The 22,753-nt window shown below is 42.0% G+C and overlaps 1 protein-coding gene across 2 annotated transcripts in view; it reads left to right on the top strand.

The window, feature by feature from the left end:
- LOC136852520 (kelch domain-containing protein 3) overlaps positions 1–22,753 on the top strand; it is a 145,245-nt gene that overhangs the window by 165 nt on the left and 122,327 nt on the right. Inside the window, exon 1 of one of the 2 annotated variants that reach the window (XM_067127221.1) lies at positions 1–118. This exon is cut by the window's left edge and continues 165 nt beyond it. The exons of the other annotated variant lie outside the window; for it this stretch is intronic. The gene's annotated coding sequence lies outside the window, so the exon portion shown is untranslated. The remainder of the gene's footprint in view (positions 119–22,753) is intronic. 2 annotated transcript variants of the gene reach the window in all.

The raw sequence follows: 22,753 nt of genomic DNA, 5'->3' as shown, positions 1-22,753 counted from the left end.
GAGTAAAGTGTATTACGTTTCAGCCTCTATACATTCTGAACTTGAAAGTAGCCTTGCAGGTTTTATCCAAATTGTACAGATAGTATAGAAGTTTCTCCATTGACATAATTACAAGCGGGTGAGCATGAAATTCTGTATATTTTTTTAAGTCTGAAAAACAGACTGTAGAATGAAACATTGTTTCAATTGATGTACTTGAAAATATGAGAAAACGTGTGAAAATCATCCAATAGGGTGGGTTGAGAATGATGTACCCCCCTATCCATAGCCTATTTAGATGTGCATCCTAACCAAGTTCTTCTTAACTGGCTTACGGGTTTTGTTCTCAAGGCCAGCCTACCCATCCTAACCTAGAATGCCATGAATAAAAAGTAGTTTTAGAAATACTGGACTCACCCCTTAGGTTATAGGTCTGTCCTACCATTGTGTGGGACCACACTGGGAAGCCAGGACTATTGGGTGTTGAAAACTTAGAACTTTTAGCTTAAGTAACTTAACCTAGGGTACCTGGTCTTTGCTAGGCTGTGGGGAGGAGCTTTGCTTTCCGTGCACCCTCACCTAACCCATGGTAAAACTGAAGACTGCTACCGTGCCCTTCTGGGTCTTTGTGTTTAGTACCAGCCTCTTGGGGGGAATGTGAGAACGTAAACAAAAGAGACTAAATATGAGAAACAAAACCGTAAAGAAAAGGCAGTACTGTAATTATTTCAGTCAGCTACTGGCAGGAACCAGGCCACGGTAGTACTGTTCAGTTTTATCCCAAACTTGAGGGGCTACAGCCAAAATTATAATTAGGTTGTTTGAATGGTAAAACTGCAGACTCTACTGGGTAGTTACCAAACTAGAGGGGTGCAATATAGTGTACAGGTTTATTGTTAGCACTACAATTCTCTTTGGTATTAAGCACAAGAGATTTTCTAGTTTGTTGACAGGAATTGCATGCTAGGCCTAGTACGTGCAAGCACGTTTGCTTTAATAAGTTCAGTTACAACTACAGAGTGTATGGATTTTCTATCACAGTTATGAGAGGTTACATATTTGCCATAAATCATTATCTTGAGAAGATCTGTGGTGATGAACCACATTTTTGAGAAGGCACCAGTTTTTCATATCTTTCAAGTTTGCTTCAGAAGAGGGTAAAAATTTACTTGAAACCAGTACGGGAATGCATTTCAAACTCGTAAAATAGTTCCCTATGTTTTAATGGACACTTTGAATGTTTCAGACATTTGCTTTGCTTCATTAGCAAATGAGTAGTTATAGAAACAGTGGACCCGACACTTATTTCTTATAAATTGGGAAAGCAGGGGGACTGCAGTTGGAAAATTGTGTGTTTGGGTGGGGAGAAACACAAAACGAGTGAAATAGATCAATTTAACCTACTGTAACCTAGGGCCCTTTGTCATTATCTGGCCAGGTGGATTTGGCCACCCACCTAAGCTAAGCTAGGATGCAGGGTTCTTACCAAGATTTAGACCCCCTGCCTAACCCAACTTTAGGGGCTGCGCCATTACCTAGCCAGCATGGGGGGGTGGCCCTTTTCCCCCACCTAACCTAACCTAGGACACCAAGTCTGTACCCAGACATAGAACCCCTACCTAACCTAACAGGGCACATTCTTACTTAGTAGGGGAGCCATGGTAATTCTACAGAAAAGCTTTAGTGTATATTTTGTATTTTTTTTTCTTTTATAAAGTCACTAAAATAAGCACTAAATTATCGAGTGATGTAAAAATATGAGGAACCTACATAAAATTAATTAATAATTAAGGATCATTGAACAAATGCTCTTTTATTTAACGATTATGGGGGACCACAGTGGGAAAGTGTATGTTTTTGGGTTGGGGAAAACACCAGAGGAGTGACTGGAAGATTGTAATTAATCAGTCCTCGCCTTAGGCACAGCATCCTTATCGAGTGATGGGGCTTTGGCCCCCTTGTAGCCCCATGTATCCTAGTGTGCAAGGCACTGTAAATTCAAATAGGGTTGTGTCCTAACAAACCACACCTAACCTAACCTAACATAGGGCACTGTAAATTCATACAGGGTAGCATCCTAACCCACCACACTTAATCTAACATAGTTTTGGGCATTGTAAATTCACACAGGGTAGCATCTTAACCCACCACATTTAATCTAATGTAGCCTAGGGCACTGTAAATTCAGACGTGAAGGTGGGGAAAGTTCTTCCCCAGTCAGCATTTGCAGTTTATGCCTTTACCCGAATACCTTTTTTTTAATGTTATTTATAATAAATGCAATGTACAGTGTAACCTGTACCAGATTATTGTCTAATATACCAAAATCAGTAGTAAAATCACACCTGAAGCACGGCGCCAAATGCATTACTACACAATATTACACATACAGATTTTGGCTACAGACAATAAAACCAAAAATATTACCTTATTTGGTAGGAAGATACAAGTGTGAAGCTGCTCCATGTCTTTGACACAAATCAAGCAGGTCAATTTCTCCTGCAAAAGTGACACAAAAGTCTCCATAACACAAATAACAATTTTCATGTATTAGGAAATCACACTAAATTATTGCTGATGTTGCTACTGCACAATGATTCACAAAAAAACTAACTTCAAAGTGGAAGGTGAGGACCTTCCAAAAATGCACCTTGGAAATAACTAACCAAGAAATTACATCCCCTTCTTTTCTTTAACTTCGTAAATTTCACAGTAGCACTACAGTACCATAAGTGGTAATCCTATAATTTAAGGAAGAACTGCACTTCAGACACTGCGGAGCTCTAGGTAAAATACATTCCCAAAGGTAAACAAGAGCATCTGTGTGAGTGGGATGAAGTTTGGTAGAGAATATAGTGATGTGATGAAAATCATCCCCAAGCAAGAACACAACTGAACCAAAGGTGCCATGACTGCAAATTGAGGCCTACTTTTTCAAGCACTTGATTCCCAAAATCCCCCATAATTTGTGAAACATAAAGAACTGTCAATCATAGTTCTGGGTAAAATTAACAGAAAATGTTCCATATATGTAATTCATCCATACCCACAATGCACTCAGACAAACACAATCTGATTGGGAGATCCACTCTCATGGGAGTAGTCTTTGGCATATATATATATATATATATATATATATATATATATATATATATATATATATATATATATATATATATATATATATATATATATATATATATATATATATATATATATATATATATATATATATATATATATATATATATATATATATATATATATATATATATATATATATATATATATATATATATATATATATATATATATATATATATATATATATATATATATATATATATATATATATATATATATATATATATATATATATATATATATATATATATATATATATATATATATATATATATATATATATATATATATATATATATATATATATATATATATATATATATATATATATATATATATATATATATATATATATATATATAGAATCTATATGGTCACTTTTGCCAGACACACATGTAATTCTAATAGCCACAATGCCCTCTTAACTTCTCGAATTCTTCGCTCTTTTTTGGTTATGCATGTAACTCTGAAGCCGTAAGATCCAAATGCAAGAAATTGAAGAGGTATGATGGCCGGTCGCGGAAAACGAACCCGCGTCACCTATAATTACAAGGAGGTCACGTTGGCGACCTGACCACGAGAAGGATAAAAGTTTATTACCTCTTGTACATACATATACCTGTCGTTTTCAGATATACAGTATTTATTAGAACTGGAATAGACCCATCCTCACCATTGTAGCCAAGTGGGCAATCGTTTTTATTGCTTTTTAGGCTGAAATATATATGTAGAATCTACTGGTCACTTTTACCAGACACATATGTAATTCTAATAGCCACAATGCCCTCTTAACTTCTCGAATTCTTCGCGCTTTTTTTCATATGCTTGTAGCTACGAAGCCATAAGATCCAAACGCAAGAAATTGAAGAGACTGTGATGGGCCGGACGCAGGAAACGAACCCGCATCACCTATAATCACAAGGAGGTCGCGTTGGCGACCTGACCACGAGAAGGATAGAAGTCTATTACCTCTCGTACATACATATACCTGTTGTTTTCAGATATATTTATTAGAGCTGGAATAGACCCATCCACACCATCTTAGCCATGTGGGCAAACAGGGGCAGTAAAAGGCATGGGTGATTGCTACAGTATAAAGAATGTTATGCCTTTCATTTTAATGTATTATCAATGATATAGTAAAATACAGTTTTATTCAACTGCAAATAAAATGTTAAAAGTGACCCTTTAAGAGAATAAATTGTTTTAAGCGTCAACCCAGAAGGTCTTTCTTCGGTGTGAATAAAGCTGAAGATTCAGGGAAACTAAGATTCACAGTAGTTGATGAATTAATGACTGATATAAACCCACACTAGAACTTTGGCATGCTGTTAAACATTTATTATTATTATTATTATTATTATTATTATTATTATTATCATTATTATTGGGTAGATAAAACCTATTCATATGGAACGAGCCTACAGGAGCCACTGACTTGAAATTCAAGCTTCCAAAGAATATGGTGTTTATTAGGAAGAAGTAAGAGGAAGTAAAGGGAAATACAGAAAGAAGAGGTACTGCTTATTTAAAAAAAACAAACAGATAAAAATGTATCAAAATGCAAGAATAGTATTAGGGTAGTAATGCATTGCATTTTCGCTTGAACTTCTGAAATACCAATTGCACAAGATCCTGTGGGAGGCTGTTCCACAGTCCAACGGTGTGAGGAATAAAGGACCCCTGGGACTGAGAAGTTCGACAGCGAGGCACATTTACTGCACTTTGATGCTGCTGTTCAGCAAATCTAGTTGCTCCCGGCAGATAAAGGGATCAGGGATCAATTGTGAATGTGATAGATCTGTGTTGAAAAAGTGACAAACGAGACCATCCATCGATGGTCCAAGTCATAATTGCTACTGTTAGGAAACAGAAACCTACCACCACGAACCACTCTATCTCAAAGAGATAAATCTCTGACAGAAGCAGACATCCACACCGGAGAACAGTACTCCAGTAAAGGAAGTACAATTGACCCAAAACAGGTTGCATTGATTTTACCAGTTATAAATATATGAGGCCTTACGAAGAGTACCCAACTTTCGGGCATTTGCTGAAAATTTCATTAGATGTTTCTCAAAAGTTAGATGTGAGTCAAAAGTATTACTGTACTCACAGTGAAAGTTTAGCTTTTCTGAGTCTTCAGTATTTATTCACACTATAAAAGTCCTTACTCTAATCGTGACTTTTTCGTCTGCCAGAACCTCGTGCCCACAACTATTCTTTCTCTGACTCCGCTGCCTTCCACATATATTACTCATGATTTTTCTTGACAATCAGTAACCCATTTACCCCTTTGTATTTCCACATTACTTATACTGAGGCCTAACTCTACTTACACTACACACAGTTAAGAGTCTCAACCTTTGTTTTCTTTCATATACATTCGGCTTTCCACATTTTTCTTCTAAAGGGACTAGTCTGCGATAGGCATTTTTTGTTTTTTAGTGAACCTCACATTAGGTTTATCGCATCCCTTATGTAGCGTCACATATGCACCATTGTCTCTGGGTCTTCTTTTCCCTGTAACTGTTAGTTACAAAAGATGTCTCTGGGTCTTCTTTTCCCCGTAAATGTTAGTTACCAAAGATCCTAAAGTATTAGGGTAGCTAAATGCAAAAGGGTTGTCTCTCCCCAAGGTTATACTATTCTTGATGCTGTCCAGTTATAACCTCCTGATTTATGAAATTTAGGCTGTCATGCCAATCACTGGAGTACTTCCAGCCATTCAGCACTTCAGAGTGTCTGTAAAGATGTCAGACGTCTCTTCGTTTTCGCATCAATCACGTCATGCATTGCATTTCTTAACGTCATGACTCTCATGTAAATATTCATGTGTAGAATTTCTGGCCTTTCCGCCAATATGCATTTCATCGTTGTACATTTATTATGTCTCTCAAATTTGCCATTTGTATGTCTGTCAACAAATTGCTCAGAGTGTGGGTCACAGCGATTGGAGGTCGGGCACCACGTTTCCATCCGCACTCTGCCATGTATACCTGTGCTCAGGTAATGAATAAGTTAATACCCAGTTGACCTTTCTTGTCCTCACAACTGGTGACCTGAGGAGTGACGGTAAACACAGCGGTTTTGGCTTCGCCATTAATGGACTCACTATGGCCGCTTTACCTTCAGAGAGCCTTTAACAGAACCACACAGCGACAAAAGTCTAGGCCTCTGAAAGCTCCTTCCTCGGAAAACACCCACGCCACTAACAGACTAATTACAGCGTACCCCTTCAGATACCTTCTGGCGTGCTCAAACAGTTTGGCCCCGCCATTTACGATTCATGTCGACTGTACTCAGAAGTCATTAACGGAACCACACGGCATATAGTTTTGACTTCTGATGAGCCCAAAACACCATTAACGGACTACATACGGCATGTACTTCGTGTTTTTGTGTGTGGAAGAATGTCAGACACTGAGGTAGAAAGTCATTCCAAGGACTCACAGATCCTCTGCATCCCTCTCTCGCCTTCGAAGGCAGCAATAAGCCAGGCGATAAAACTCCCTCCGTTCTCGCAACAAAACACTGCATCCTGGTTTCTGCGGGCAGATGTCTATTTCTGGGTGGTGAAAATTACAGACCAGGAGACCAAGGTGAACATAACCATGATAATGCTACTGGAGGAGGACTTCAGCAAAATCTCCCCATGGTTGGACTCATAGCTGGGCAAAGTCAAGTACAGAGACATGCGAGACAAGCTCATCAAAACATATTCCATGCCCGTCCCAGAGAGAGCTCAAAGCGCCCTCGACCTGATGACCCAGCCCCTGGGTGCCGCATCACCCAGGGACGCCGGGGATGAACTCTGAGGTCCCCTGATGCTGCCGTGGGTCGAAGCGGATGGTCGGGGGAAGGAGATCAGCATGTCGCACGAAATATTCCTGCGGCACCTTCCGCAGGAGGTGAGGGGTTAAATCACGGATGCGGACACCCTTTCAATGGACAAATTGGTGAACGCTGCACGCAAACTCCACAAGGCCTCCAAACACGCTGCAGGTGTGGTAACAGAAGAAGATGAGACAAAGGACATGAATGCGGTGTAGAGGAGGAAGGTGCCACCACAGCAGCAATGGAGGTGTTACTTCCATCGGAGGTTCGGAAGCGCCGCCAGAAATTGCAGAGCCCCCTGTTCTTTCACAGAAAAACGATAAAAGCGGCCATAAGTAACAACAGTGGCTGCAAACCTTAAAGACTCCCGACTGGTAGGATTCTTCATCTACGACGCCATATCGAAACGACGGGTGCTGGTAGACACCGGGGCTATGCAATCGGTGTTTCTGCCATCGAGAGAGGACCGTAACCGCACTGGTGGCCGCAAATGGAAGCCCCATCCGCTGCTACGGAACTTTGACCCGCAGAATATCCATCCTGGGCCGTCATCGCAGACGCCAAGTTCCCTCTCCTAGGCGCCAATTTCCTTGCACACCACGGACTTCTGGTAGACGTCGGCTGAAATGCCTGCTGGATACCGGAACCTGCTGCTCCCGACTGCTCTCCACCGGGCTGGGGATGCCTGCTGTCTGCTCCATCTCTTCGAACAAGTACAGCACCCTCCTCCACGAGTTCCCAAAAAAGTACAGTCTCACTTGTCAGAGTTGCGACACTGTACGGACAGACAACCAAAAGGACAAGAGAGAGGTAAGTGATATAGGAATGGATCTAGGAAAGCCTGATACTGAAACAGCAGTAGTTGTGACCAGAGCCAAAATCCAGCGAGGAAAATACAGTACCAAGTCACTGGTGGCTTTAGTATCACACATGTAGGAGCAGAGCAGCTAAAATACGCCCAGAAGGAAGATCACAGTCTACCCAAGAACTGGGCAAGAGCAAGATTGATGCTGTGTAAACGACCATGGGGAAGGAACTTTTAAAGTAAAATTTATTAATGGCATATTGTATTGTGTTTTTCAGGGCAAGGTGACTGGAGAAGTGTAGCAAATCCTATTGCCAGAGATATAGTGAAGTAATGAAGCTAGCCCATGAGATCACTGTCAGAGATCATTGTGGAGCTAAGATTGTGGACCACATAACGTGCGGTTTCCATTGACCAGGAGTGGTTGCAGATGTCACCAGATATTGCAGGTCCTACAACATTTGTCAGAAGACTAAACCACATGGTCGTATCAACAAAATACCACTAAGGAAGCTGCCACTAATGGAGGAGCCATTCAAGAGAGTAGTGTAGACCTGACTGAACCTATATTGTCAGCATCTGAGAAAGGCAACAGGTACATCCATACAGTGGCGGGCTTTACTACAAGATACCCAGAGGCAATGGCACTCCCTAGAGTAAAACCTGATTGGGTAGCAGAGGAATTACTAAAAAGGTTTTCAGCAGGATTAGATTCCCCAAGGAAATATTCGAGCGTCTGAGGTTCACAGTTTACTTCACAACTGTGGAGGTTGTAAGCCATCTGGTAAGCACTGAGTAACTGTTCACAATGGCACATAACCCAAGATATAATGGAATGTATGAAAGGTTTTGCAGAAGTTTATGCTGAAGATATGACGGGAAAGATCAAAGGGATGGACCATAACCCGCCCCCTCCCATCTTGTTCACTTACTGAGAAGTACCCCAGCCCAGCACCAGATTTTGAATGTTCTAGCCATTGTATGGAAGGACAGTGAGAAGACCAATGCAGACTCAGTAATTATGCACTGGAGACTGTAAGGATGAAGTGTTTGCAGCATATATAAGTATATGTTGGAAATGAGGAATCATCTGGCGAGAGAGTTTGCTGCACAGAGATACCAAAAGCATCATTACATCAAGAGGACCTAAGACTATCATTTTAGGATGGGACAGAAAATATATTAGTATTATTACCAGTGGAGTCAATAAGATGATGTTACATCAGAGAGGGCCTTGATCATGAGGTCAAAGAAGTTTTGATGTTGGCAGACAACTGAAGACTCAATGCAAATATCCAGCCTTTACAGAGGAGGGAGCCTATGAGGACAATGCAGTTCTGGAGTAGGGATGGTTAGAACTTCAACCACAGAAAGAAGGGGAAACATACCAAGTTTTCAGCGTTAGCAACAACCTAAGCAAGGAGCCAAAGAAGCAGGTATTACAGTTACCGGAAGAATATCAAGATATTTAACCAGCAATCCAAGAAAGACTGTTGGAAGAACACAACATCTACTAAGTGATTACAAAGCCGCCAGTCGGAGCAAAAACATAACCCTTACTGTAAGGTACTAGGGAACAGAGCCATGAAATTGATGCTAGAAATGTGAATCATCAAAAGGTCATATTCTGCACACTGTTTGCCAGGAGTAATAGTATCGCAGAAAGTAGGCTTTAATGTTCGTGTGACAGCTGGGAGCAACTGCATATACAGTAGTAGCTAAGAAGCCTGACTGACTGAAGGACAGACAGCAGCAGCACAGACGAAAAGAAGGCAGCCTATTCTCACACGAAGAAAAGAACCCTGATCCCCAAGATTTTATCACATTTTTTAACACAGTCCCTCATACAAAGTTCATGTAGATAATGTTCTCTTTGCATCCTAACTCTTGAGAACCTGTATTGGATACCTGAATCAACCTCACTAACATTTTTTCTCTTTGTGCATACTCTGTCCTCATAACTTATGCTGTTTTTTGTTTTGTTTTGCATTTACCTGTAGCCCATCTCTCTACCTATGTAAAACTTCCATTTCCTAAAAGTATTTCAAACAGTCCATGAAAAATAAAATTCAGTCCAAAAGCCAAGTACTTGGACCTATGAGGCCATTCACTGCTGAAAGGGAAATTGAAAGTAAAAAGGTTTTGAAGATGTAACAGGAGGAAAACCTTGCAGTTACCCTACGAAACAGTTGTTAGAAGAGGATGGAAAGCAAGATGGAAGAGAATATGAATGGAGGTACAGTAAAAGGAATGACAGGGGTTGCAGCTATGGGCTGAAGGGATGCTGCAAAGAACCGTAAATAGTGCCTACAGTGCACATCATGGTACACTGATGGCACTACCCCTTACAGGATTACAATAGTCCATGAGAAGGACAAACAAAAAAGGTAACATAATTTACCCCTATACCACCTTAAAATTCATTGCCAATTCACTTTACCTCATGTTTCATAATGGACGGTATCAATTGGTTTTGCATATTGGTGGGAATGCCAGTGACCCAAGACCTTCCATGTTGATCCGCAGATGCTGTCAAATGCCTTTCCTTTTAATCAGTAAAAGCCATCTTAACACAAATAACTTATTTATGCAACTCCCGCCTTTTCTTAAAAAAAAAAAATCATGCTCATCTCTAGGCATTTAAATCATTTCTTTTTCCAAGCAACCGAGAAGGAACATTTTGAATATTTACATAGGGCAGAGAAGTAATGCCACAGTTGCCACTTTCCTTAGCCTGCGGTAGGTCATATTTCTTTAATGTTTTCTATGACTTCAACTCAGCAGCAGCAGGTCGTTCATACAAAGGACCCTCTTACTTTTTACATGAACAAACGGTTAGCGATTCCCATTTCATCGGAACTGAAAATTATCGAGAATTTTCTTTGTTCCGCTGTAAAAATTCTCAATAAACTAGCAGTACATTCCTACCTGCTCTCACTTTTGCACCCTCTCACAACCAAGTCCACAATTGCAAAATTCGTCATATGTTATACTTTTAATTATAATGTAATAGAGAATTCTCATTAAATTTCTAAGGTTGATAATTAAAATAAAAGTTGCAATTAATAACAAATTTACAAACTTTCAAAATGTAAAGTGTCATTTTGACAGGCTCCATAACTTTGTAGCTGGATTCTATCTACGTATTCTCTCTCTCTCTCTCTCTCTCTCTCTCTCTCTCTCTCTCTCTCTCTCTCTCTCTCTCTCTCTCTCTCTCTCCACCTCTACCATTTAAATGAAGTTTTACTTGGAATGTTCTAAGTCTTATCCATCTTTTCCTGTAACAGACTCTTCTTGTTAATTGTTTCCCTTCTTTCCATCAGATTCGAACAACTTTTTCACTTTGATGGCGGGTTTTTTGTTTTCAGTTTTCACTACCAGTACCTGTCAACATTTTGCAGTTGAAGGGTGTCGCTTTGTATTGTGCTCCTCCTGACATAACGGCTATTCTGCCTTAACAATTTCTGTGCACGCGCATATGTTCCCCGTTCTTGCATGTTTATTCTCATTTTCCATTATCAACTTTGCTTCTTTTCGCGGATCTTGTTCCTTATATCTAGCATTCAGTTTGTGGTACTTTTGGGAGGTGGAAAATACCATTTTCTGTTCTGAATTGTTCCTTTCTGATATTTTCAAAGATCGGATTTAGCATAGTCAAATACACTCTCAACCTAACCATAACATCATTTTTCCTACTTTTCATTCATCTATTATTGCATTATTTCCTGGAGCATAACATTCCACATTTCCTTTCTTTTCTCTAAATGGTGTCCTCTGGTAATTTTATTCCTTCACTATTTCATTTTACCGTTTCTTACTTCTGTTGCTTCACTCTTTTCATTCATCTACTTTTTGTCTGTCAAGTATTGCCTTTCTACTTAACTGACTGCATTCATATGTGACGAGTCAGGGTAACTTGAGGCCCAGTGTTATTCCCAGTCATTAAGTTTACATATTACCTTAGTATTTCTGTATCCACCTTTTACCACCTTGACATTATGCTCCAGGTTATAATTCAGTATTAGGTAAAGGAAGAATTGGAAAAATGAATTTAGGAGTCATGTTGAAGGTGTAAGGACGGGATTGAGTGACATACTGGCTGGGTGTTGACTGGTTTATTGGTGGTTCCTTACTGAATGATTGTACAGAATCGGCGTAGATGTTATCGGCCTGTGCGATCCGCAAAGTAGCATCTACAGAGACACAGAGCAAAACAGAGGTAATGTTTTGGACATCTGTGTTTGTCGGCAGACAAACAGATGGCGATTGTGAGAGACATAATAAACTTACAGTGGTAAAACATATATCAATGGAAAGGCCAGGAAATTCTACATATGACCAGTTGCATGAGACTCAAGACATTAATGAATACAATACAGTAGCATAATATATGTGAAATGGCAAGACGTTTGGCGTCTTCACAAACAGAAACATACATACAGTTTGATACAGAAGATTCGGTGGAACATTATGAGTACATGATTAGAATGCTTGCATGGCAGTGCAAGTAGTGGTGATTGTACATATATCAAGACGACAGTGGTTAGGGAGAAACAGACGGAAATATTGTATGGTAGAAGTTGCGTTCCTTGAGAGAAAATGGGATGTTCTTGTTCCCTCCATGTCTGGGTTCCTCCGAAGATATGACACACACGCGTGTGATCAAAAGAGACCGCCATCGGTGCGATGGCCCGTCTCTTACAATACTTCCCCCCCCCCAAGCAAGGCATTGATGCGGAAATCGTCGTGCTGACAATTGGAATGGGCTCGAAAGGCTTGGGCTAGGGGCAGGTAGGAGGCCGAAGGGCGGCGCCGGCTGGCAGAAACTCGAGGAGGACAGTAGCGGGATGAAGGATGATGTCAGATGATCCTTCGGTAGCCAGCTCAAGGGGGACGGCAGTAGGCTGAAGGATAACGGCGGCTGATCCTTCGGTAGCCAGCTCGAGGGCTGAAGGATGACGGCGGCTGATCCTTCGGTAGCCAGCTTGAGGGGGATGGCAGCAATCTGAAGGATGACGTTGGCTGGTCCTTCGTTGGTCAGCTCTTCCGGGGCGACTTCAGGCTTCCTGGAGGAGGCGTCCAGGGCCCGGTGGTGTGGTGGGTCATCTGGGAGGGTCGGACATCTACTGAGAGCTCGGGAACGGCAGGAAGCGGGGAGGTGATGAAGGGTCTGTTGGTGTGTGGGTCGTCATCTTGGGTCGCCATCGGCTCCTTCGTGTCACTCTGGGGTCACCAGTGTAAGGACAGGATTGATTGACATACTGGCTGGGTGTTGATTGGTTTACTGGTGGTTCCTTACTGAATGACTGCACAGTTGTTTTAGATTTAGCTGGCCTTGTGCCAGCACAGGCTCTTGCTCCTAGAGCAGCCCATAAATGAATGTACAGAATCTTCGTAGAAATTATTGGCCTGTGCGAGCCGCAAAGTAGCATCTGCACACAGACAGAGCAAAACAGAGGTAATGTTTCGGACATCTGTGTGTGTCGGCAGACAAACAGATGGCGACTGTGAGAGACATAATAAACGTACAGTGATAAAACAGATATCAATGGAAAGGCCAGGAAATTCTACATACGGCCAGTTGCATGAGATTCGAGACAGATTAATGAATACAATGCAGTAGCATAATACATGTGAAATGGCGAGACGTTTGACGTCTTCACAAACAGAAACATACATACCGTTTGATGCAGAAGATTCGGTGGAACATTATGAGTACATGATTAGAATGCTTGCATGGCAATGCAAGTAGTGGTGATTGTACGTATATCAAGACAACAATGGTTAGGGAGAAACAGATGTGAAATATTGTATGGTAGAAGTTGCGTTCCTTGAGAGAAAATGGGATGTTCTTGTTCCCTCCATGTCTGGGTTCCTCCGAAGATATGACACACACGCGTGTGATCAAAAGAGACTGCCATCGGTGCGATGGCCCGTCTCTTACAATACTCCCCCCCCCAAGCAAGGCATTGATGCGGAAATCGTCATGCTGACAATTGGAATGGTCTCGAAAGGCTTGGGCTAGGGGCAGGTAGGAGGCCGAAGGGCGGCGCTGGCTGGCAGAAACTCGAGGAGGACTGTAGCGGGATGAAGGATGATGTCGGATGATCCTTCGGTAGCCAGCTCAAGGGGGACGGCAGTACGCTGAAGGATAACGGCGGCTGATCCTTCGGTTGCCAGCTCGAGGGCTGAAGGATGACGGCGGCTGATCCTTCGGTAGCCAGCTCGAGGCGGGTGGCAGCAGGCTGAAGGATGACGTCGGCTGGTCCTTCGTTGGTCAGCTTGTCCGGTGCGAGTTCCGGGGCGACTTCAGGCTTCCTGGAGGAGGCGTCCAGGGCTCTGGTGGTGTGGTGGGTCATCTGGGAGGGTCGGACATCTACTGAGAGCTCGGGAACGGCAGGAAGCGGGGAGGCGGCGAAGGGTCTGTTGGTGTGTGGGTCGTCATCTTGGGTCGGCCGTCGCCATCGGCTCCTTCGTGTCACTCTGGGGTCACCAGTGCAAGGACGGGATTGAGTGACATACTGGCTGGGTGTTGATTGGTTTATTGGTGGTCCCTTACTGAATGAATGTACAGTTGTTTTAGATTTAGCTGGCCTTGTGCCAGCACAGGCTCTTGCTCCTAGAGCAGCCCGTAAATGAATGTACAGAATCTTCGTAGAAGTTATTGGCCTGTGCAAGCAGCAAACTAGCATCTACACACAGACAGAGCAAAACAGGTATATAATGTTTCGGACATCTGTGTGTGTCAGCAGACAAACAGATAGCGATTGTGAGAGACATAATAAACGTACAGTGATAAAACATATATCAATGGAAAGGCCAGAAAATTCTACATACGGCCAGTTGCATGAGATTCGAGACAGATTAATGAATACAATGCAGTAGCATAATATATGTGAAATGGTGAGACGTTTGACGTCTTCACAAACAGAAACATACATACAGTTTGATACAGAAGTTTCGGTGGAACATTATGAGTACATGATTAGAATGCTTGCATGGCAATGCAAGTAGTGGTGATTGTACGTATATCAAGACAACAATGGTTAGGGAGAAACAGACATGAAATATTGTATGGTAGAAGTTGCGTTCCTTGAGAGAAAATGAGATGTTCTTGTTCCCTCCATGTCTGGGTTCCTCCGAAGATATGACGCACACGCGTGATCAAAAGAGACCGCCATCGGTGCGATGGTCCGTCTCTTACAATACTCCCCCCCCCCAAGCAAGGCATTGATGCGGAAATCGTCATACTGACAATTGGAATGGTCTCGAAAGGCTTGGGCTAGGGGCAGGTAGGAGGCCGAAGGGCGGCGCCGGCTGGCAGAAACTCGAGGAGGACAGTAGCAGAATGAAGGATGATGTTGGATGATCCTTCGGTAGCCAGCTCAAGGGGGACGTCAGTAGGCTGAAGGATAACGGAGGCTGATCCTTCGGTAGCCAGCTCGAGGGCTGAAGGATGACGGCGGCTGATCCTTCGGTAGCCAGCTCGAGGGGGGTGGCAGCAGGCTGAAGGATAACGTTGGCTGGTCCTTCGTTGGTCAGCTCGTCCGGTGCGAGTTCCGGGGCGACTTCAGGCTTCCTGGAGGAGGCGTCCAGGGCTCTGGTGGTGTGGTGGGTCATCTGGGAGGGTCGGACATCTACTGAGAGCTCGGGAACAGCGGGAAGCGGGGAGGCGGCGAAGGGTCTGTTGGTGCGTGGGTCGTCATCTTGGGTCAGCCGTCACCATCGGCTCCTTCGTGTCACACTGGGGTCACCAGTGTAAGGACGGGATTGAGTGACATACTGGCTGGGTGTTGACTGGTTTATTGGTGGTTCCTTACTGAATGAATGTACAGTTGTTTTAGATTTAGCTGGCCTTGTGCCAGCACAGGCTCTTGCTCCTAGAGCAGCCCGTAAATGAATGTACAGAATCTTCGTAGAAGTTATTGGCCTGTGCAAGCCGCAAAGTAACATCTACACACAGACAGAGCAAAACAGAGGTAATGTTTCGGACATGTGTGTGTCGGCAGACAAACAGATGGCGATTGTGAGAGACATAATAAACGTACAGTGATAAAACATATATCAATGGAAAGGCCAGGAAATTCTACATACGGCCAGTTGCATGAGATTCGAGACAGATTAATGAATACAATGCAGTAGCATAATATATATGAAATGGCGAGACGTTTGGCGTCTTCACAAACAGAAACATACATACAGTTTGATGCAGAAGATTCGGTGGAATATTATGAGTACATGATTAGAATGCTTGCATGGCAGTGCAAGTAGTGGTGATTGTACGTATATCAAGACAACAATGGTTAGGGAGAAACAGACGGAAATATTGTATGGTATAAGTTGCGTTCCTTGAGAGAAAACGGGATGTTCTTGTTCCCTCTATGTCTGGGTCCCTCCGGAGATAAGACGCACGCATGCACACACGCGTGTGCTCGAAAGAGACCGCCATCGGTGCGATGGCCAGTCTCTTACAAAATTATATTTGACAATGATAAACCCATCAATATTTGCAAAATACAGGATGGAAGAAGGTAAAACTGATGCAAGGAAAGATATGAGGAGGTATGTTCCACGTCACAATAAGCACCACATACAAGAATCTGGCTGGTAGAGAAGAGAACTGATTATAATTAAAATCCTGCACTGATGATACTAGACTGAGGGAATCAGAGAGGATCGACTAAAGAGAGAATAAAAGGTGTATTCGATAAAGGTAGCAATTTACAAAAGGGTGCGAAAAGGAGCCATGATACCCCAGTCATCAGGAAAATATCATAAAAGGTGAGGCAAAATACGACAAAATAAGGTTCATCAACAGCTGGGAAATGCAAGAACGACAAAAGAAGCAAAAGTTGACATTGGAAACTGAGGATAAACATGCTAGAATGGGGAACAGATATGTGCAAATAACGGTCAAGAGAGAATTCAAGACCAGGAGGATACAAAGCAGCACCTTTCGATTGAGTCCTGACAGTATTTATAATAGACAATGAAAACTAGGCGTCAGTGCAATAAAATTATTCGAGTCTGATGGCAAGAAGGAAGAACAAGGCACGAAATGGCTAAAATGAGGCCACCATGATATAAGATAAGAAAAAGTTTGATGAAACAAATAAAAATTCATATTAGTTCTGGAGCTGCCGAGATAGAGGGAGAGAGATGGATGCAGTAGCTAAAATCCAATTATCTGCAAGTATGAAATCTACCAAAATTACATTCTGAAAGTTCATAAATTTGAATGCATTAAAAGTATTTCATTCTGACTATGAAACACTGAAATGTAATGGAAATCCTCGGTGTCTATTCAAATAAAAATGTAACAACATGAAAGTAAAAAGGTTTTGAAGATGTAGCAGGAAGAAAACCTTGCAGTTACCCTACGAAACAGTTGTTAGAAGAGGATGAAAAGCAAGATGGAAGAGAATATGAATGGAGGTACAGTAAAAGGAATGACGGGTTGCAGCTATGGGCTGAAGGGATGCTGCAAAGAACCGTAAATAATGCCTACAGTGCACATCATGGTACACTGATGGCACTACCCCCTACAGGATTACAATAGTCCATGAGAAGGACAAACAACAAAGGTAACATAATTTACCCCTATACCACCTTAAAATTCATTGCCAATTCACTTTACCTCATGCTTGATAATGGACGGTATCAATTGGTTTTGCACATTGGTGGGAATGCCAGTGACCCAAGACCTTCCATGTTGATCTGCAGATGCTTTCAAATGCCTTTCCTTTTAATCAGTAAAAGCCATCTTAACACAAATAACTTATTTATGCAACTCCCGCCTTTTCTTAAAAAAAAAAAAATCATGCTCATCTCTAGGCATTTAAATAATTTCTTTTTCCAAGCAACCGAGAAAGAACATTTTGAATATTTACATAGGGCAGACAAGTAATGCCACAGTTGCCACTTTCCTTAACCTGCGGTATAGAGGGATGAATAAATTTGTTTTTATTTAGCATTTCCCAACGTTTTGTGAGGAGAGAGAGAGAGAGAGAGAGAGAGAGAGAGAGTGTAATTGTCGTTAGTGAGTGCTTGGTTGTTGGACGAGGATGAGGTCGTTAGTTTGTTTTCTGGCGCTGTCTGTCTGTGGAATATATGTGAGGATTTTTCGGTTTTAGAGTGAGTCTTGAGTCAGAGCTAGTGCTGGTCTGTCGTTTGGTTTTGGACAGTTTTTTTGTGTGCTGATGCAAAGTTGTTGTTTTCCCTTGTTAGTGTGCTGTTCTTGTTGCTGTATGTTCGTGAGTCGTGTGTTTTTCTGTTTTGGTTTGGTTTGTGTGGTTTTGTGTGCTGTGTTGGCGACCGTGGACGCCTTACTCCATCTTCCAGCAACCGAGGACCAGGGTGAGTGTTGTGTACTGTTTTTTTGTGGTTTTGAATTCCGCCACATAATATTTGGCGCCCAACGTGGGGCAGCTGGTATTGCAGCTGCAAGTGAGATTGGTGGCTGGTAGTGTGACTGAAGAGAAGGATGGAAGAGGAACTGGTAAGGTTGAGAGAGGAGAATACGTGGTTGAGGGGTGAGAATGAGAGATTGAGGAGTCAGTTGGAGGAGGTGGAGGGAATGCTAAGAAGTGCAAAAGAAGAAATGAAAGGGGAGATGAAAGAGTCAGAAGAGAGAATGGAAGAGAGGATGGATAAAAAGTTGGAGGAATGATGAAAAGTGTGGAAGAAATGATGAAAGGTAGGTTCAAGGGTGGTTTTTGGAGAAGGGGCTGTTGGAGGCAGGTCCTCTGGAACGTGTGAAGGGGCAAGAGAGAAAGAAAAGGAGGAAGAAGTGAATGGAAGCGTGAGTGATGAAAGTGATGTGGAAATAGGAAGTAAGAAACGAGAGAATGAAAGGCAGGGTAAGGAAAAGGGGAATGAAAAGCAAGGGAAGGAACGGAGGGAAAGTAAGGATAAGTCAGGGGAGGAAAAAGGGAAGAAGGGAAAGGGAAAGGAAATTGGTAAGAAGGGTAAGGAAGTGGGAAAGGCAGGAAAGAAGGGAGAGGGTGAAGGCAGTAGTGATAGTGAGGTGGATGGAGGTGAGTGGATAAAAGTGGATAAAAAGAGGGGGGAAGAAGAGTGTAATGAGTAAGATGAATGTAAGTGCGGAAGTGGACTCTTTGTATTCGGAAGAGGGTATGAAAGGACAGAGTGAAAGTAGCGAAAGTGAGAAAGAAGTGAGAAAGGCTATGTATGTGAAGGAGGTACCCCGGTGTGAAAGGTATAATGAGTATGGAAGTAGGGATGTGCATGATTTCTTTAGGGAGTATGAAAGGTTTTGTCAGGATAAGTACGGGGAGAGTAAGAGAGTGTGGGCACGAGAATTAGGAGAATATTTGACTGGGTTTTGCTTGATATGTATAGGGTTATTATGAGTGTGGGGATGTTGAGTATGACAAGGTGAAAGCTAGACTAGTTGAGCAAGCGAGGCGTATGAAAGCGAGTGTTAAGTATAAGAGGAAGAATGAATTTGATGAGGCAAGAATGAAAGCTGGGGAAACCTTGTCACTGTATGCTTGTAGGCTGGAGACATTGGCAAGTAAGAAGTTTGGGGATGATGGGATAGATGAATGTAAGGAGTTCTTCACGGAAGTTGTTAGGGACAGTGCCAGATGGAGTTAGAGAATTTGTGAACTTGAAGCGGAAGGAGAAGAAAAGATGGACGAATGAAAGGTTGACTTGGGGAGAAATTTTGGAAATTGTAGAAGATTATGAGCTTGACAGGGTTATAAAAGAGATCAGAAGTGTAAGTGTAAGGGCTGGGGTAGATGAGAGAGTGCCAGAGTTTGGAAGCTTTAGGGATGCAGTGTTGAGGGGCCCAATGAGAATGGCCGATAGTGTAATAGATAGGAGTGTAAGAGCAAGTAATGTGGAGGTGCCAGTGAGGATGAATGATGGGTTTGTAAGGGAACAACGGGTTGGACGGGTTAGGGATAGTAGTGTACAAAGGGGAAGGTCGGTGAGTGGAAGTCGAGCGAAGTGTTTTAGATGTGGAAAGGAAGGACATACAAAGAATGAGTGTAGGTGGGCTTTGGGAGCGTGTTTGGTGTGGGCAACCGGGACATTTGTAAGGGAGTGTACGAAAGATAGAAGGGTTAAATGCTGCGGACAGGTGGGTCATATTGCTAATGGTTGTAGGGGTACCTGAGTGAATGTAATATGTGGCAACTGTGGTAAGAATGGGCATTATGCGAGAATGTGTTCAGAACCGAGAGCGAAGTGTGTCGAATGTGGAATGGAAGGGCATGTATCAAGTGTATGTAGACGACAGAGGGTGACTGTGACAGCGAATTTGGGAAACTGAGTGTGAAGGGGGTTCAAATGGGTGGATCCTCCAGGATGCAAGCAGTGCGTGTGATGCATGTACGTGAGGGGTTGTTGCATGAGGAGGATCAGCAATTGGTTTTGATAGAGTATGGTAGGAAACGTAAGAAAGGGAAGAACGTAAGTAAAGTGAATGGTCGTAAGTTGTGTGATAGGGGTGTGAGTGCCAAAGTGGAAATGAGTGATAAAGCGTGTAATACGGATGAATGGGATTGTATGGATAGAACGTATAGCATATGCGGGTTTGATATAACTGAGTTGACTGAATGTGTAGGGGTTAGTGAACGGTTGGAGGTGAGCGAAAGTGTAGGAGTAAGAGAGCGTAGCAGTAATATACGAGTGATTGAAAGCATGAATGAATCGTTGCAAGAATTGGAAAGGTCAATGAGCGAATGGGATGGGTTAGTTGAAGAATTGGGGGAGGTATTTGGGAATGAGTTAGAGGGTATAGATGAGATTGTGGATGAAATTGAGAGTGGTAATAGTGAAGAAGATAGCGTGAATCTGAGAGAGAATGGAGGAGATGTGAGTTTGAATGTTGCTAGAAGAGAGAATGATTCTGAGAGAATGATTGCGTGCCAGCTGACAGCGATCTAGAGGACCTGCTAGTGAGCATCCGTGGTGTTGCGTAAGCGATTTGAAAGAGGTGTGAAAGGTGTTGGTTGGGAAATGCTAAAAAGGGGAGAAATATAGAGGGATGAATAAATTTGTTTTTATTTAGCATTTCCCAACGTTTTTGAGAGAGAGAGAGAGAGAGAGAGAGAGAGAGAGAGAGAGAGAGAGAGAGAGAGAGTAATTGTCGTTAGTGAGTGCTTGTTGTTGGAAGAGGGATGAGGTCGTTAGTTTGTTTACGGCGCTGTCTTTCTGTGGAATATATGTGAGGATTTTTCGGTTTTAGATTGAGTCTTGAGTCAGAGCTAGTGCTGGTCTGTCGTTTGGTTTTGGACAGTTTTTTTGTGTGCTGATGCAAAGTTGTTGTTTTCCCTTGTTAGTGTGCTGTTCTTGTTGCTGTATGTTCGTGAGTCGTGTGTTTTTCTGTTTTGGTTTGGTTTGTGTGGTTTTGTATGCTGTGTTGGCGACCGTGGACGCCTTACTCCATCTTCCAGCAACCGAGGACCAGGGTGAGTGTTGTGTACTGTTTTTTTTTGTGTTTTGAAATTCCGCCACAGCGGTAGGTCATATTTCTTTAATGTTTGCTATGACTTCAACTCAGTCAGCAGCAGCAGGTCGTTCATACAAAGGACCCTCTTACTTTTTACATGAACAAACGGTTAGCGATTCCCATTTCATCGGAACCGAAAATTATGGAGAATTTTCTTTGTTCCGTTGTAAAAATTCTAAATAAAGTAGCAGTACATGTCTACCTGCTCTGACTTTTGCACCCTCTCAAAACCTAGTCCACAATTGCAAAATTCGTCATATGTTATACTTTTAATTATAATGTAATAAAGAATTCTCATTAAATTTTCTAAGTTTGATAATTAAAATAAAAGTTGCAAATAATAATAAATTTACAAACTTTCAAAATGTAAGTGTCTCTCATTCTTTCCACCTCGACCATTTAAATGAAGTTTTACTTGGATTGTTCTAAGTCTTATCCATCTTTTCCTGTAACAGACTTGTTAATTGTTTCCCTTCTTTCCATCAGATTCTAACAACTTGTTCACTTTGATGGCCAGTTTTTTGTTTTCAGTTTTCACTTTCAGTAACTGCCAACATTTTGCAGTTGAAGGGTGTTGCTTTGTATTGTGCTCCTCCTGACATAACGGCTATTCTGCCTCAACAAGTTCTGTGCATGCGCATATGTTCCCCGTTCTTGCATGTTTACCCTCATTTTCCATTATCAACTTTGCTTCTTTTTGCAGATATTGTTCCTTGTATCTAGCATTCAGTTTGTGGTACTTTTGGGAGGTGGAAAATACCATTTTCTGTTCTGAATTGTTCCTTTCTGATATTTTCAAAGATCGGATTTAGCATAGTCAAATACACTCTCAACCTAACCTTAACATCATTTTTCCTACTTTTCATTCATCTATTATTGCATTATTTCCTGGAGCATAACATTCCACATTTCCTTTCTTTTCTTTAAATGGTGTCCTCTGGTAATTGTATTCCTTCACTATTTCATTTTACCGTTTCTTACTTCTGTTGCTTCACTCTTTTCATTCATCTACTTTTTGTCTGTCAAGTATTGCCTTTCTACTTAATTGACTGCATTCATATGTGACGACTCAGGGCAACTTGGCGCCCAGTGTTATTCCCAGTCATTAAGTTTATATATTACCTTAGTATTTCTGTGTCCACCTTTTACCACCTTGACATTATGCTCCAGGATATAATTCAATATTAGATAAAGGAAGAGTTGGAAAAATGAATTTAGGAGTCATGTTGAAAGTGTAAGGACGGGATTGAGTGACATACTGGCTGGGTGTTGACTGGTTTATTGGTGGTTCCTTACTGAATGATTGCACAGAATCTTTGTAGATGTTATTGGCCTGTGCGATCCGCAAAGTAGCATCTACAGAGACACAGAGCAAAACAGAGGTAATGTTTTGGACATCTGTGTTTGTCAGCAGACAAACAGATGGCGATTGTGAGAGACATAATAAACTTACAGTGATAAAACATATATCAATGGAAAGGCCAGGAAATTCTACATATGGCCAA

The sequence above is a fragment of the Macrobrachium rosenbergii genome, chromosome 25 (assembly GCF_040412425.1).
Source record: "Macrobrachium rosenbergii isolate ZJJX-2024 chromosome 25, ASM4041242v1, whole genome shotgun sequence".
NCBI classification, from domain to species: domain Eukaryota; kingdom Metazoa; phylum Arthropoda; class Malacostraca; order Decapoda; family Palaemonidae; genus Macrobrachium; species Macrobrachium rosenbergii.
The sequence above is the reverse complement of the archived record's forward strand: the minus strand, read 5'-3'. Positions and strand labels throughout refer to the sequence as shown.